This window comes from Mesoplodon mirus, assembly GCF_964341445.2.
Source record: "Mesoplodon mirus genome assembly, chromosome: 18".
Taxonomy (NCBI): Eukaryota; Metazoa; Chordata; class Mammalia; order Artiodactyla; family Ziphiidae; genus Mesoplodon; species Mesoplodon mirus.
This window is the reverse complement of record NC_138994.1, coordinates 4,159,701-4,173,096: the sequence shown is the minus strand read 5'-3', so window position 1 is coordinate 4,173,096 and position 13,396 is coordinate 4,159,701. Positions and strand designations below refer to the sequence as shown.

The 13,396-nt window shown below is 48.5% G+C and overlaps 1 protein-coding gene and 1 pseudogene across 4 annotated transcripts in view; both read right to left on the bottom strand.

Moving 5' to 3' along the window:
- Positions 1 to 3,830: 3,830 nt before the first annotated feature.
- Positions 3,831 to 4,632, bottom strand: LOC309792908 (large ribosomal subunit protein eL19-like; annotated as a pseudogene). Its single transcript has one exon. The product of its transcript is annotated as a large ribosomal subunit protein eL19-like (transcript).
- Positions 4,633 to 6,476: 1,844 nt separating this feature from the next.
- The window catches only part of CDK12 (cyclin dependent kinase 12), a 63,432-nt gene continuing 56,512 nt past the window's right edge, over positions 6,477 to 13,396 (bottom strand). For 2 of the 3 annotated variants that reach the window (XR_014291806.1, XR_014291807.1), the window contains 2 exons: positions 12,687 to 12,785; positions 6,477 to 10,875 (listed from right to left, as the gene is read on the bottom strand). The gene's annotated coding sequence lies outside the window, so the exon portion shown is untranslated. The remainder of the gene's footprint in view (positions 10,876 to 12,686; positions 12,786 to 13,396) is intronic. The other variant, XR_014291808.1, reaches the window with a different exon arrangement.

Below are 13,396 nucleotides of genomic sequence, written 5' to 3'. Positions count from 1 at the left end.
CATGATGCTTCCCTCTTCCCAGCAGTCAGACCTTTGCCAAACCTTAAAATAATATTTTAGTTAAATTGGATGGCTTCCAAGGTGTTTCCTTTCACATATTACTTTAACTGATCCTGCTAAAGTCCAGGGAGGTAAACATTATTATTATTCATCTATAAATAAAACAACAAGGAGTTTAAAAGATTAAGTGAATAACTTGGATCACAGGAGAGTAAGGAGAGGGGACCGGAACCCAAGTCTCCTGACTCTATATGCAGCCATTAGGCGACTCTTGGGACTTCCTTGTTCCTCATTTTTGTTGATTATTGTACCACCTCCACGGCCAGGTCAAGTCTGAGGTTTCCTAGTAGAGCGCTCAGACCTCCTTCCCTGAAAAACCCAGGCCTTGTTGAACACACATCGACACAGCACCCCCTTTTCTAAAGTCTAATCCAGGCATTAGAAAACTGGACATCCCCAGAGGGATGGGCCTCCCATATACGGAAATATGAGAGCGCTCTAGACTAGAAGTGGTGAGGATGGAGGGACAGGGCAGGGTGTGGGCAGAGGAAAATGCCAGGCCAGGAAGCAGCTCTGTTGGCATCCATTCCGGGTCCTGAGTGGACCCTTGGGAATCCCTTTGGACATCCCCTCCCCACATTCCAAGCTCTAAATACTAGTTTTTTTCCTCTACCTATACTTAAGAGAATATGATTCCACAGCTTCCCTACCTACTCCAGTCTTTTCTCCAACTCTTCCCTGTTTGGACATTCTTCCTAGGGTGTAACTTTATAAGGCTGCAGCTTATTCCTTCTAAAACAGACGCCAAGGGAACCCAAGACAGGGCTTCGGCTATTAAATATAAATAGACAAGGGAGGGAAACTGAATATAGAGACAGATATTATATCTCTCGGTCTCTGCGAGTTATTAGGAAGAAGGCACTAGTGGTTGCTAAGCAACAGGTCTCCGTAGAGGACAAGGCACCTAGAGGAAAAAGCCTCCTTTGACTGAATATTGGGGTGAGAGAGTAGGGAAGGTGGGGGGTCGAAGGGCTATAGACTGGCAGGCTGGGCTTCTGGGGAATGGTTGGTGTGTCCTCCAAGACCAGCCCTATTGCCCAGGCCTTAGCAAACTCCGCCTTTATAGCCTTCAGGATTGGTGGAAGGAGGAAGGCCTCAGGCACTCCTCCCTTCCTGCCAGGACGAGGGAACCTGGTTTCCATAGCAACCCAGAAACAAACCTGGCCTTGTTTTGCTTATGGCTTCTCTGTAACCCCCTCAAGGAGCACCAGCTTTCATAGAGCCCTTTCTCTGACCTCCAACTTCTGATTTGAGGGGCAGGGCCCACAGAAAGGTTAGGGGTGGGGATGCCACAAAGCTGGTACACTTGGTTCGAAAGTGACCTATTAAGACTCTAAACGGGGAGTGACTTTTAGGGGAAAGGACTTCCAGGTGTCCTCTGACCTCTGCACCTCCTAAGGGCTGAAAAAAGCAGGGGCAAGTGGTGGCCTCAGAAGCAAATTCTGGGCTCAGGCTTCCTTTCTAAAGATCAGGTACAGGCTGGGGCTGGGGGTCAGGAAGAGTGAGGAGGCAGGGTCTTTTCTTTGCCCCTTGGCCGCCCAGACCCCCATCCTCCTAGACCTGAAGTCCACCGTCATCAAGCCCCGAGAATGGAGATATAGAACATTAACGTATGTCAAGTATAAGTGAGTGGCACCGAGGGGCATAATCTGTTTTTCTAATATGACCACAAGCAGAGTGTTAGAAGAATTAGGCCGACAGCTGCTGGTTTCCCCCTCCCTTTCCACCCCCCCTCCTCGCTCTCCCTCTCCCTTGCTCCTCGGCGTTTGCACACACCAATGGCAGCCGGGCCCTGCTCGCGATTTCTCTTAATCTTCCTCCGCCATCCTGCGCTCTTTCCGCAGGCGGTGCTGCGAAACCGGCAGAACTCCGCGTCACACCTTACTGCTCTCTGAGATTGCTCCACAGAGAGCTGAAGGAGATGGCAATTCGGCGCTGATGCCGGCTGGCAGCAGTTGGGAGAGGGGAAGGAGGAGAGAGGAGGAGGAAGGGAGGGGGGAAAAAGTTGGCACGGATACCAAGTTTTTCCCTAGAGAGACATGGTTTGGGGGGGGGGCGGTAGAGAAGAAGGGAGAAAATGACACAGAGAAAAGGAAACGAGGAAAAAGAGGCAGAGGGAGAGCGACAGAGACAGAGAGAGAATTAAAGTTCTCTCAGACATTCACACGTAGGCATCCTTAGCCCACCTCACTCATGACCCTCTAAAGATCATACCACACAGTCGGGTTCCCAGCCCCCACTCTCTCTCTCCTTCTCTCTCCCCCAGCCAACCTGGAAGTCAAATCGGCCGAGGCATGTTGTGTGCAGTGGTGCAAAAGTGTGTGTGTGTGTGTGTGTGTGTCTGTGTGTACACGCCTGTATGTTGTCTCTGTTTTGGATCGCAGTAGAATGCAGTATGTAAATGAGATGGTTATTACCGCAATGTTCATCAAGCTGAGCCGAGAAGACATTAATAGCCTGATGAATATGCATGTGAATTTGTTAATTAAGTTAATTATTCTGCTGAAAATGCATTCGTCTTCCAAGGACATTTTCCCAATGATTTTTACATGCTCTAGCCATTAGTCATGCTATATTTTATCAGGGAAATGAGTTTGCTTAAGTTGTAAAAAAAAAAAAAAAAAAAAGAGAGAGAGCAAGAAGAGAAATAGAGAAAGGAAGAGGGAAAAAATGAAAGAGGAAAGAGGAAAATGTGTTGAAGTTGAGAGTCGGAAGGCATCTGAGGCCGGCCTGAAGTTTGAGGCCCAGCTGGGCTTTTGAAGCCTGCCCTCGATTTTTATGGGTATCTCACTCTACAGTTTTTGCCCTTTTTTTGATGACAAACTTTTTTTCCAGTGCCAAATTTCCAACACATTAATTAATTGTTGTAGCCAATTAACTGTAGTTGTGCAAATGAGTTTAGCACTAATTACCATGCAGTGCCTGTAATCACATAAAAAACTTGCTGAGAGAGAGAGAGAGAGAGAAAGGAGGAATGGGAAGGGAGTGGCGGCAGGAGAGGAGGGTACCTGGAGTACAGGGGCAGCCAAGGGAAGGGAAGAAGCAGGGGTCCTGAAGTCTCCTGATAAGGCGCCGTCTTGGCTTCAAGGGCAGGTAGCTGTCTCCACATTCAGGACCTCTGACAATCAGGAAATCTCAGAGGGGATAAGAGCCAGTAAACAGTGGTCTCCTTTTGTCTAAGAACGTCCACCCAGGGAATTTCCTGGCGGTCCAGTGGTTAGGACTCCATGCTTTCACAAACAAGGGCCCTGGTTCAATCCCTGGTCAGAAAACTAAGATCCTGCAAGCCCCTAGGCACAGAAGGAAAAAAAAAAAAAAAGTCCACCCAAAAAAGAGGTTTAGAATGGATATCTCTGGTTGCTTCAACAATGCAAAGTACTCCCTATACATTCTGAAGCCCTCAGTGTTTATCCCAATGGCTGGAATTACTGGATAAGGATGGAGGGCACCATTGGGAGAAGATGTGCCATTTCTGATGGGCCATGGAAGATGGAGAAGAGTGATATGTGCCCTCAGCCTGGTTCTGGAGCTTTAAGTAGACACGGAAAGTTGTTATAAGTCCACCAGAGCTACTAGAATAGGCCAAGGGAGCAATGGTAACATCAACTGTAAAAAATCCAGTTCCAGCAGGAGGTGGGAAGAGGCAGCCTTTGGCCAGACATAGCTCCCAGGAGAAAAGCCAAACCTTCTCTCCTGAAAGCTGGCATTTCTGCCATTCATCACGTTTGGGCTCACTCTAGGTTTCCACCTGTCAGCTTCTACCAGTGCCCAGAGGCTGAGGGATAGACCAAATGATTTCTCTAGCTCCTTCTGACTTAGCTTCCATGATTTGGAGAGAAAGAGCAGTGGTAAAGTGAGGACTAAGTGTGAACTGGCTTTTTTTTTTTTAAGCAGATAAAGGCTTGTTTTTTATTGAATGAGTGATCTGTGTAATTGCCGAGGCCACTATGAACAGAGAAGAGGGAGAGAACTTTATTCCTTGGTCTCTTCCTCCTTGGACAGAGTCTTGATGATTTCCTCCTTCTTGGCCTGGAGCCACTCTTCACGCTTTTGGGCTTCCTTGGTCTTAGACCTGCAGGCCTCAGCCTGGTCCGCCAGAAGCTTCTTGCGAGCCTTGTCTGCCTTCAGCTTGTGGATACATTCCATGAGAATCCACTTGTTTTTGAACACTTTACCCTTTACTTTCAGGTACAGGCTGTGATCACGTGGCGGTCAATCTTCCTAGAGTCACGGTATTTTCTGAGCAGCGGGCGCAGAATTCTCATCCTCCTCAACCAGGTTACCTTCTCGGGCATTCGAGCATTGGTAGCACCCTTTCTCTTACCTATGCCCATGTGCCTGCCCTTCCGGCGGGCCCAGGTGTGTTTCCAGCATCAAGCCCAGGAATGGACTGTCACAGGCTTCCAGATGATCAGCCCATCTTTGATCAGCTTCCGGATCTGCTGATGGGAGTTGACATTGGTAATTTCATTAGTCTCATTGGGGTCCAACCAGACCTTCTTTTTGCCACAGCGGAGGACACTGAAGCCAAGCCTTTTCTGAAGCCTGAGCATACTCATGCCTGCAACCGCAGCAGCAAAAGAGTGAACTGCCATTTTTGATTCCGCTTTGTGCTTTCCCCGAACCATGTCCCAGACACTGAGCCCGCCCGAGGTGTGTGTGTGTGTGTGTGTGTGTGTGTGTGTGTGTGTGTGTAAATGACCTATAGTTCAACCCACACTAAAAAAAATTAAAATGCTATTTCTCCCTTACTGCCCCCCGCCCCAGAATAGAGAGCTCACTTGTCATGGGACTCAACTTCCTCAGACCTCAACAGAGATACACTCAACTTCATATTTCCAAGGAGACCCTTGACCATTTATCCTCTGATAGACACCCAAAGGCTGAGTCCTCCCTTTCCTATTCTAGGTTCCAGGTCTGTGGGCAGATTGCTCACGGGCTCCATCCACTTCAGTGTGAAGCGGCAAAGGGGAAACAATTGGAAGGGCATAGCCGTATTGCCCCCTGCTCAGGACACTGATCTTCTAACCTATGAACCAAAGTTAGCTGGGAGGACCTGAAGTGACCCAGGCTGCTCCAGTGCTCTTCCTGCCTCCGACATCTCTCTTCTGGTTCTGCCTGCACCCTCTTCCCAGCAACCTTCGTCAAGGTCTGAGAAAGCCTGGTGTCGTAGAAAGAGCCCTACTGTCTTGAGTTCCAAGCTCTTCTTTGCCATTTAACAGCATGTGATCGTGGGAAAATCATTTACGATAAGCCTCAATTTTCCCTGTCTATGAAATGGAAATAACAATAGGTGCCATGCCTGAAGGGTTAAGAAACTTAATAATTGTGATTATAAAACAACACTCAGGACACCAAGTAAAACAGGCTATTTCATTAATTGCTAGTGAGTACAAAGTGGGAGCACAAAGTGTTCCTTTTTTAAAAAAATATTTTAATTTTATTGGAGTATACTTGATTTACAATGTTGTGTACAAAGTGTTCTTAACAGGTGAATGGTTAAACTGTGGTACATCATATCATGAAATAAATAAAAGAAACAAACTATTGATACATTCAAAAACTTGAGTGGATATTCAGAGAATTACGCTGAGTGAAAAAATCCAATCCTAAAAAGTTACATAGTGTATGACTCCATTTTTCGAAAGAAAAAATTGTAGAAGTGGAGGATAGATTAGTGGTTGCCAAGGGTTAAGAAGGGGGTGATGTAGGCGTGATTATAAAAGAGCAACATGAAGAATCCTTGTGGTGTTGGAACTGTTCAGTATCTTGACTGTAGTGGCAGATGTAAGAATTTACACAGGTAACAATATTGCATAGAACTTAACATACACAGGTAAAACTGGGGAAATATGGATCGAACTAATGTCAATATTCTGGTTGTGATGTCATACTATAGTTTTACAAAACGTTACTACTGGGTAAATGTGGGCAAAATGTACAAGGGATCTCTCTGTATTATTTCTTACAACTGCATGTGAATCTACAATTACCTCAATTTTTAAAAAAAGATATGATAGATTATTAATGTTTCCGGTGGGTTTAGGAGAAAGAAGGGGCTGCCCATGTGTTTCCATTGAAGAATTCCAAAGAGGAAGATTAAAAAATATTATTCTTATTATGGTACATCAATAAAGTGATCATACCTATGGGGAGGGGGGATATTTGTATCTGTTGACCCAATAATTTCACTTCTTGGAATTTACTATAAAAAAATGCATGAAGTGGGCTTCCCTGGTGGCGCAGTGGTTGAGAGTCCGCCTGCCGATGCAGGTGACACGGGTTTGTGCCCCGGTCCGGGAGGATGCCACATGCCGCAGAGCGGCTGGGCCCATGAGCCATGGCCGCTGAGCCTGCGCGTCCAGAGCCTGTGCTCCGCAACGAGAGAGGCCACAACAGTGAGAGGCCCGTGTACCGCAAAAAAAAAAAAAAAAAAAAAAAAAAGCATGAAGTTTTAGGATAGGATGTCCATCATGGTATTATTTATAACAGTAAATATGTCTAAATGATTAAAATAGTGGATGAGCTTTATACATCATAGCATATCTAGGTGATGAAATACTCTATAGACTTTTAACATACTTAAAAAAAAACATACACTGAGCACAAGGCCTGGCAGTCAATAAATGGTAGTTCACTTTACTGGGATGTTCTGGGTATTAAAAGAGCTAATGTAGGTAAATGCACTTGACAAACTGTAAAGTGCTTGGCAAGTGCTCTGTGTTGCTATCTTTTTTTTTTTTTTTTTTTCTTTTTTGGTTGCGCCATGTGGCATGTAGGATCTTAGTTCTCTGACCAGGGATCAAACCCATGCCCCCTGCAGTGGAAGCGCAGAGTCCTAACCACTGGACAGCCAGGGAATTCCTCTGTGTTGCTATCTTAATGGCTGTCTCTCCCAGCTCCATCCTAGATGAAGCTGTACTTCCAGGCAGAACACTACGTAAGGAACTCCTAGCTGGAGGCATGGGAATGGGGAAACTGACTTCTTTGGGAGTATGAGTCAAAGGATTGGGGCTACTTCCGTTCCAGGAGACTGCCAACCCCTGCTCCAAATCATCAATAAAACTATGGACATTCTCCCCAGCACACGCACATACTCACATTTGGCCTGTAATTCCAGGGGACTCATAGAGTCTTTGACACGGTGTCAGCCCTGATGATTCCATAAAATTAATAGACTCTATTGTATCAACCACTGTTGACTGAGCACCTACTGAGTATCAGGCACTGTCCTAGGTACTTTACACACATTATTTCACTAAATTCTCTTCACCACCTTAAAAGGTTGTTTATCTGCATTTCACAGACAAGGAAACTAGGGCTAAAAGAGGTTAAGCGACTTACCAAGGTGGCACAGCTCGTAAATGGCAGCACTGGCATTACGGTCTAACCACCATACATACTACGTTTAGAAGAACTGAGGAGGAAACCGCACTGAGGCCCACATCTGGAGGAGCCCCAGAAAAGCACCCTTTGTTCTTCCAATGCCCCCTGGGTGGACACAGACTTAAACTCATACCAGGCAAAAGAAAAGTCTCTAAAGAGAAGTAGGTCCATTCTGAAGTCTTACATCCCATGAGTAAGTTTTTCCATGTATCTAACCTCTATCCCTTCTGCTAAAATCCAATCCCTTTTCCTCTCTTGTTTCCAGTGGGGATGGTGAATATATGACATGGTGCCCCTCCATGAAAGGTCCTGAGTCAGGAGGGGATAGAGGAATTTCTCTTTCCCCAGGACTATTGAGGCCTCAGTTCCCTTGGTCTCTTGGATCTTCCCCAAGGTATCAAACCAAAAGATGAGCAGCAGAAAATGGACTGGAAGAAAAGCGGAGAGAGTATCCTACCCAGACCAAGGAGACCAACTTGGAGGACGGCCTGGGACTCTTTCAGGACCTAAGTCCTGGGCTCAGGGTGAAGTTAAGGTGGTCAGTTTTCCCCACCAGGCTCAGCAGCCAGCTTCATGTTTGACATCTATCCAGCTGTGGAAGTCTGGCCAGCATCCCTCACGCCAGAGCCTCTTATTTGTCACAATGTGACATCTCTATAGAAAGGAGGGATCTGGGGGTTCTGCCACTCTGCATTTATTCCTCTCGTCTCAATACTACCTTGCTGTACTTGCTCAGGACCAGCCAGTCCAACGGGAGGAGCTTAGAGAATAATCTGAGGAAGAAGAATAATCTTGTGAGGAGGAGCCTGGGATCCCAAGACTAGGTCCAACGCTCTTTTCTCTCAACATGAGAGCCAGGAGGGAAACTGGGGCCTGAGTCTAGACATAGATTGGGAACAAGAGGTGTCTTGGGAACAAGAGGTGTCTTCCCTCCCTCCATCCTTCCTTCCCTCCTCCACGCACTATTCTACCCTGCCAGGGCCTAAGCATGCTCACAGCTCACTGTGGCTTCCCTTGGCCCATCTACCTTATGGACAGGAGAGAGTTAAAGGCATGGTATGGGCAAGCTATAAATTTCCCATCAGTGTGGGGAGAGGAGGACTGTTGGCAGGGAGGGGGTTGGGCTGGGGGGGGAGGGGGAGCTGGGAAAAAGCCAGGAGGTTGTCTCTAGGTAACAATAAACACTGCAAGCAAGGAGCAGCTGTTACACTTACTCTCTCTGCATCACAATGCTGAGATAACACTAATAAACCAGTGTGCCCAATACACAGGCATATATGCATTTGCGGCCAAGCCCCACTGTACCCCTAGGGCTGCCCTTTGCTTCAGGTCAGGGGCCTTGGTGCCAGTGGACATACCTGTCTTGGCCTGGCTATACTTATGTGGAGGATGAGGACTGGTGAGTCAGTCTCAGAGCCAGAGTGGCATTCTCAGAGGAAGGGGGTGATTCCAGGTTCAGATCCTGACGGCATTCACTGGTAGGAAGAGGTCAAATGGGGTAACTCTTGGCTGGGAGTTGGGAGGAGGGGAAGAGAGTGAGAAAGAGAAAAGTGTAGGGAACAGACAACTACTTACCATGTCTTCTCAGATTGGAGGGCATGAGGTAGCCAGGAGTGGAGCCAGCTGAAGGGAGGTGGAAGAAAAGGGGGACGGAGGAGAAGGTTTATGAGGAGGAACACGTGGTATTGAGGAGTGATCCTTGTATCTCCTGGGGCTGAACTCCCTACACCTGCCTACATCCCACCCGGTGCACCCAGGCTCCCCCTCAGCACCACTTTTATACCAGAGCCAGGTGATATGTCAGTTCAGTTCAGGATTGGGCTTTATTATGGGTGTTCCAGCAGGGGCCCCTGGGCTCCTGATGCTGCCAGGGAGAGCTGGGGGAGTGGAGCTGGTCCCATCTCCCTACACGAAGAGCAGCTGGTCTGTCCCTGCCTCCAATCAAAACTGTCTCTGGATCCCCAGGAGCATCCCGGCAGAGGGCCCCTCATCCCAGCTGGACAGCAGAGCCGTCATCAGTGAAAGGAATAGAAACAGGCAAATGAAAACTTAGGTTCTGTCAGAGAACTCCCCTCCTATTCTTCTCTGAGGTTAGAAGGAGGATATTTATTGTGTGTCTGGATACACTGGTATCCGAGATCCCTATTTCCTTTTGCTGAAACAGGGAGGCCCTTGGGACTGTGGTCAGAAGCACAGCTGATTCTCCTGGTCCACTTTCTGGCCCTGTTCTGCTGATGTGACCTCAAACACAGTAGTCTATCATTCCCCTGATTCAGAAAGTCAGGAGAAGATGCACATTGCCCACCTGACCTGTAAGGGAAGAGAAAATCAGCACCTTTGAAGATCATGGTTTCTGTTTCCAGCGAAAGAGTACTGAGACCAAGTAGTGGTAATCCTTCCAGGTTCTGGTCTTGTAATAGTACCTTTTTCTTTTCTTTCTTTTTTTTTAATTTCTAAGTCGTGTGGTGTCAGCTGGGTACCCAGACCTCTGGGCAGGTAAGTGAGAGTAGGGGGGAGTAGCTGTGTCTGCCTGGAAAGCCCCTTTCCTGAAAGGTGCCTAGGAGCGCTGAGCTGCCTCAGCACAGAACCCTCTGTGCAGCCCATGGATACACTGGGGCAAGAATAACTAGCCTCTCCTATCCTTTCCTCACTGGGAAGCCTCTCCCTGGGAATGCTCAGCCTCCCCTGCTATCTTCTCTCCCATTTCCCTCTCTTCTTTCTTAGCTGGGGCCTCTCCTTGCCCCACAATCCGGATGAGAGACCTCTATCCAGAGCTCAGAGTGGGGGAGAAATGGGGTAAAAGAGAGCTCTAACAGGCCTGGGCCCCCTTCCTCTCTGTTGTTTTCATGAGCCGCCCCTGTTGCTATGAGCCACCAGAACCTTGAATTCAGGTGAGCTGCCAGCAGCCTGCTCCCTCCCCACAGCCGCTCCAGCCAGGAAGACACGCACCTAAAGGGCCCCAGAGCCCACTGTCTTCCTACTCGCAGGGCCACAGCCCCCTCCTGCATCCCTAGGAATCTGCACCACAGACACACTGGGATGAGTTAGAAAGAAGTGTGACAGACCCCACCATGTGCTCCGTGCTGGAGCAGAGGGCCAGCTGCCTGTACAGCAGAGCAGGATCGCCAGCCAGGAGAGCTGGCACACCTTGGGCACAGAGCCTTGCTGGCATGTTAGAGGGGGCAGGGGAGGGGATGGGGTAAGAAGGCTGTTTCAGGAGCACACATCTCCTCCTGGCTCCCTCTCTGGGCACTGTTTCTTCTCCTTGGCTTCTCTCCCTTGGTACTGATGGACATCATGGCGCTGCCACCTCTGAAATGTCTTCCTTCACTTCTTCCATGGCTTTGGGAGCTACAGAGGGGATCTGCATGATAACCTTCGAGGTGGGAGGTTCAGACATCCAGCTCTCTCACCAACCAATGGGACACACTGAGGGAGAAGGAGGAAAGGAGTCCCATCAGAGTAAAAGCTAAACGCTGGGCCAGCAACGAGCTCCTCGACAATTCCCTCTTCTCTAGAGCACAGGGGATTCTGGGTACCGCTACCTCTGCCTTCTACTTATTTCAAGTCTATCCCTCCTTCCCTGCAAAAGCTCAGGGTTTCTTCTGGATTCCAGAGTAGGCTCCAGGCTCTGACTCCAGGGCTGTAGATCTCATACCCTTGGCTAAACCTTGGGAGTATGAGGCAGGGCTGGTGGGGATTGAGGGGAGGGAGATCTTGTTCCTTAGAGAAACAGCAAGAATCTAGATTGAATGCTTTAAGGGCCTTTTAGCCCCTCCAATATACCTCTAATCTGGAGTAGGGGTGGACAAGGGGTGAGAAAGAGGGCCTAGAGAAAGCCTGACACCTCCTCTCTTTCTTCACTGCGTGCCCCTCCTCTGCTGCTCTCTGTTTCAGAGGAGAAACAGCAGCTCTGTAAACAGGAGCCATCTAATAACCCCCCTGAACAATACTCAGTATGAACGGCCTGCCTTATGTTAGGCAGCCAGCCCCACAGGTGGGACTACAGGCCTCAGTTTCCAAATTTCCCCTCTCTAACTTCTCCCCTCTTTCAGGCTTCTCCCCCATCTCCCCCCACAAGAGAATCTTCCTTTTCAACTCCCTGGCACAGTTTTCCTCCCCGACCCCCACTTCTGCAGGCCCTTGGAAACAGGGGAGGAGCTAGATGGAGTCTATCCAGACTGTCCTGAGGCAACGCAAGGGGGCCCTTCTCATCTCGTTGGTAGTAGACAAGGCAGAGAATTAGATAGCCAAGGAGATGACCCTGAGTGTCTAAGAGAGGGCAGTGTGAGTCTGGGGCACCTAGAGAGGCGCATCTTGCTCTTCCCTAGGGACTCTGGGGATATTAAATGGTGTACTAGGATAGAGGAGAAGACAATCCTGGGAGTAAAGGATAAGTGTTGGGGGTTTGGAGGGTGTGACAAAGTTTCTACCCATACTGCTTTCCAAGCTCTGTGGCCATCCTTGCCCTGACCGCAACTTAGTCTCATGAAGCACAGAACAAAGAACGCTGAATTTTTTGAGGAAGGAAGGAGATGCCAGGAAATGCCATCTTTGGCAACTTGGTGGGCAAGCCACTTCTCTCCTTCATTCTTTCTTAACTCTAGTGTCTGAATAGTGAAGGAAGTGGGGGTGGGAGATGGGGACAGCTGGAAATGTGCCCCTCTCTCCAGTGTGCACCAACACCGCATAGAGCCAGATGGGGCTTGACTGAGAGCTCCGGGCCATGGCACCGCGTGAATACAGGGGCATTTCTGACTCAGCTTTCAGAGGCTTGAGTTTTAATTCTGTCTCTCTTCTTGGCTTAGACATGGGACAAGACCACTCCTCGCTACATTTTTTGGCATAATTTTCTCTAGCAGCTTATATTGCAGCAGAGAAACTTGTGATAAGATCTCAGAAAAAGCTCAATATTTAGTCACCATTGGGGGATTTCTTTCTTGGTTAAGGAACTGGGGAAGTTAGTGTATTTCCTTCCCTGTGGACCTTTTAGAATATGGTAAAATCTCATGGGAGTGGGAGGTTCTGGGGGATCTGTCTCCTTGGAAGCAAGGGAATGGATGAAGTGACCTCTGGAATAGGCTGTACAAGGGAAATGTTCCCCCAGTAATGCATCCACCTGACTCCCCTGAGTTGCTTCCAAGACTTAGGAGCCAGAGACACGAGACTCCAAGCAATAGAGAATAATATTCTGCCTACCCTCTTCCCTTGATTTTCCTCCCCACACCCTACCTACTTACATTTCCCTGTGTTCCCACGAACTCTCCAAATCCAGGAACAAAAGCAACTCCAGGGCAGGATTCAACTGATTTCCCTTCTCTGGGTCTCTGTTTTCCCATCTGTAAAATGAATCGTTTGGCAAGATGAGCTCCAGGTTCTCTTCCTTGCAACAGTAAGGGTCTATGATTCATACCCCAAAGGCACCAGCCCTCATTTGCAAGCTGTTTTGCATGTAATCTCCACGGCACTTATTTTACGTCTAAACACACAGAAGTATCTCTGGACCCTGCCCTTCTCCTCCCTGTCACCACAGTCTCTGGTTCTACGGTCCCTAGTTCTTGTCCTCCCCTTCAAGGACCTCAAAGCTCTGTCCCCGCCTTCCTTTCACAGTTTTACAGCACTCAGTGGGACAAGCTCAACCAAACAAAACCTCGGGAACAAGAAAACAGCCTTACCTAATATCCTGGCTGCAATTTTGGGGCCCCAAACTGAGTCAGCTGGTACAGTTCCATCCTTTCTGGAGGTCCTGGCCATTGGGGGGAAATCCTGGTGCCTCTCCCCATGCCTCCCCTCCTCCTCCACCTTGCTATTCTCCATGCCAGAACGCAAAGTGGCCAGTGATTGATGGGCCTGGGTTCCTGGTAACCGCACCCAGTGGCCCAATCCTCCTCCCTTACCCAATCCCTCCCCTGTCCCTATTCAGGGATCAGATTGTCTCATGTTGGTCCCT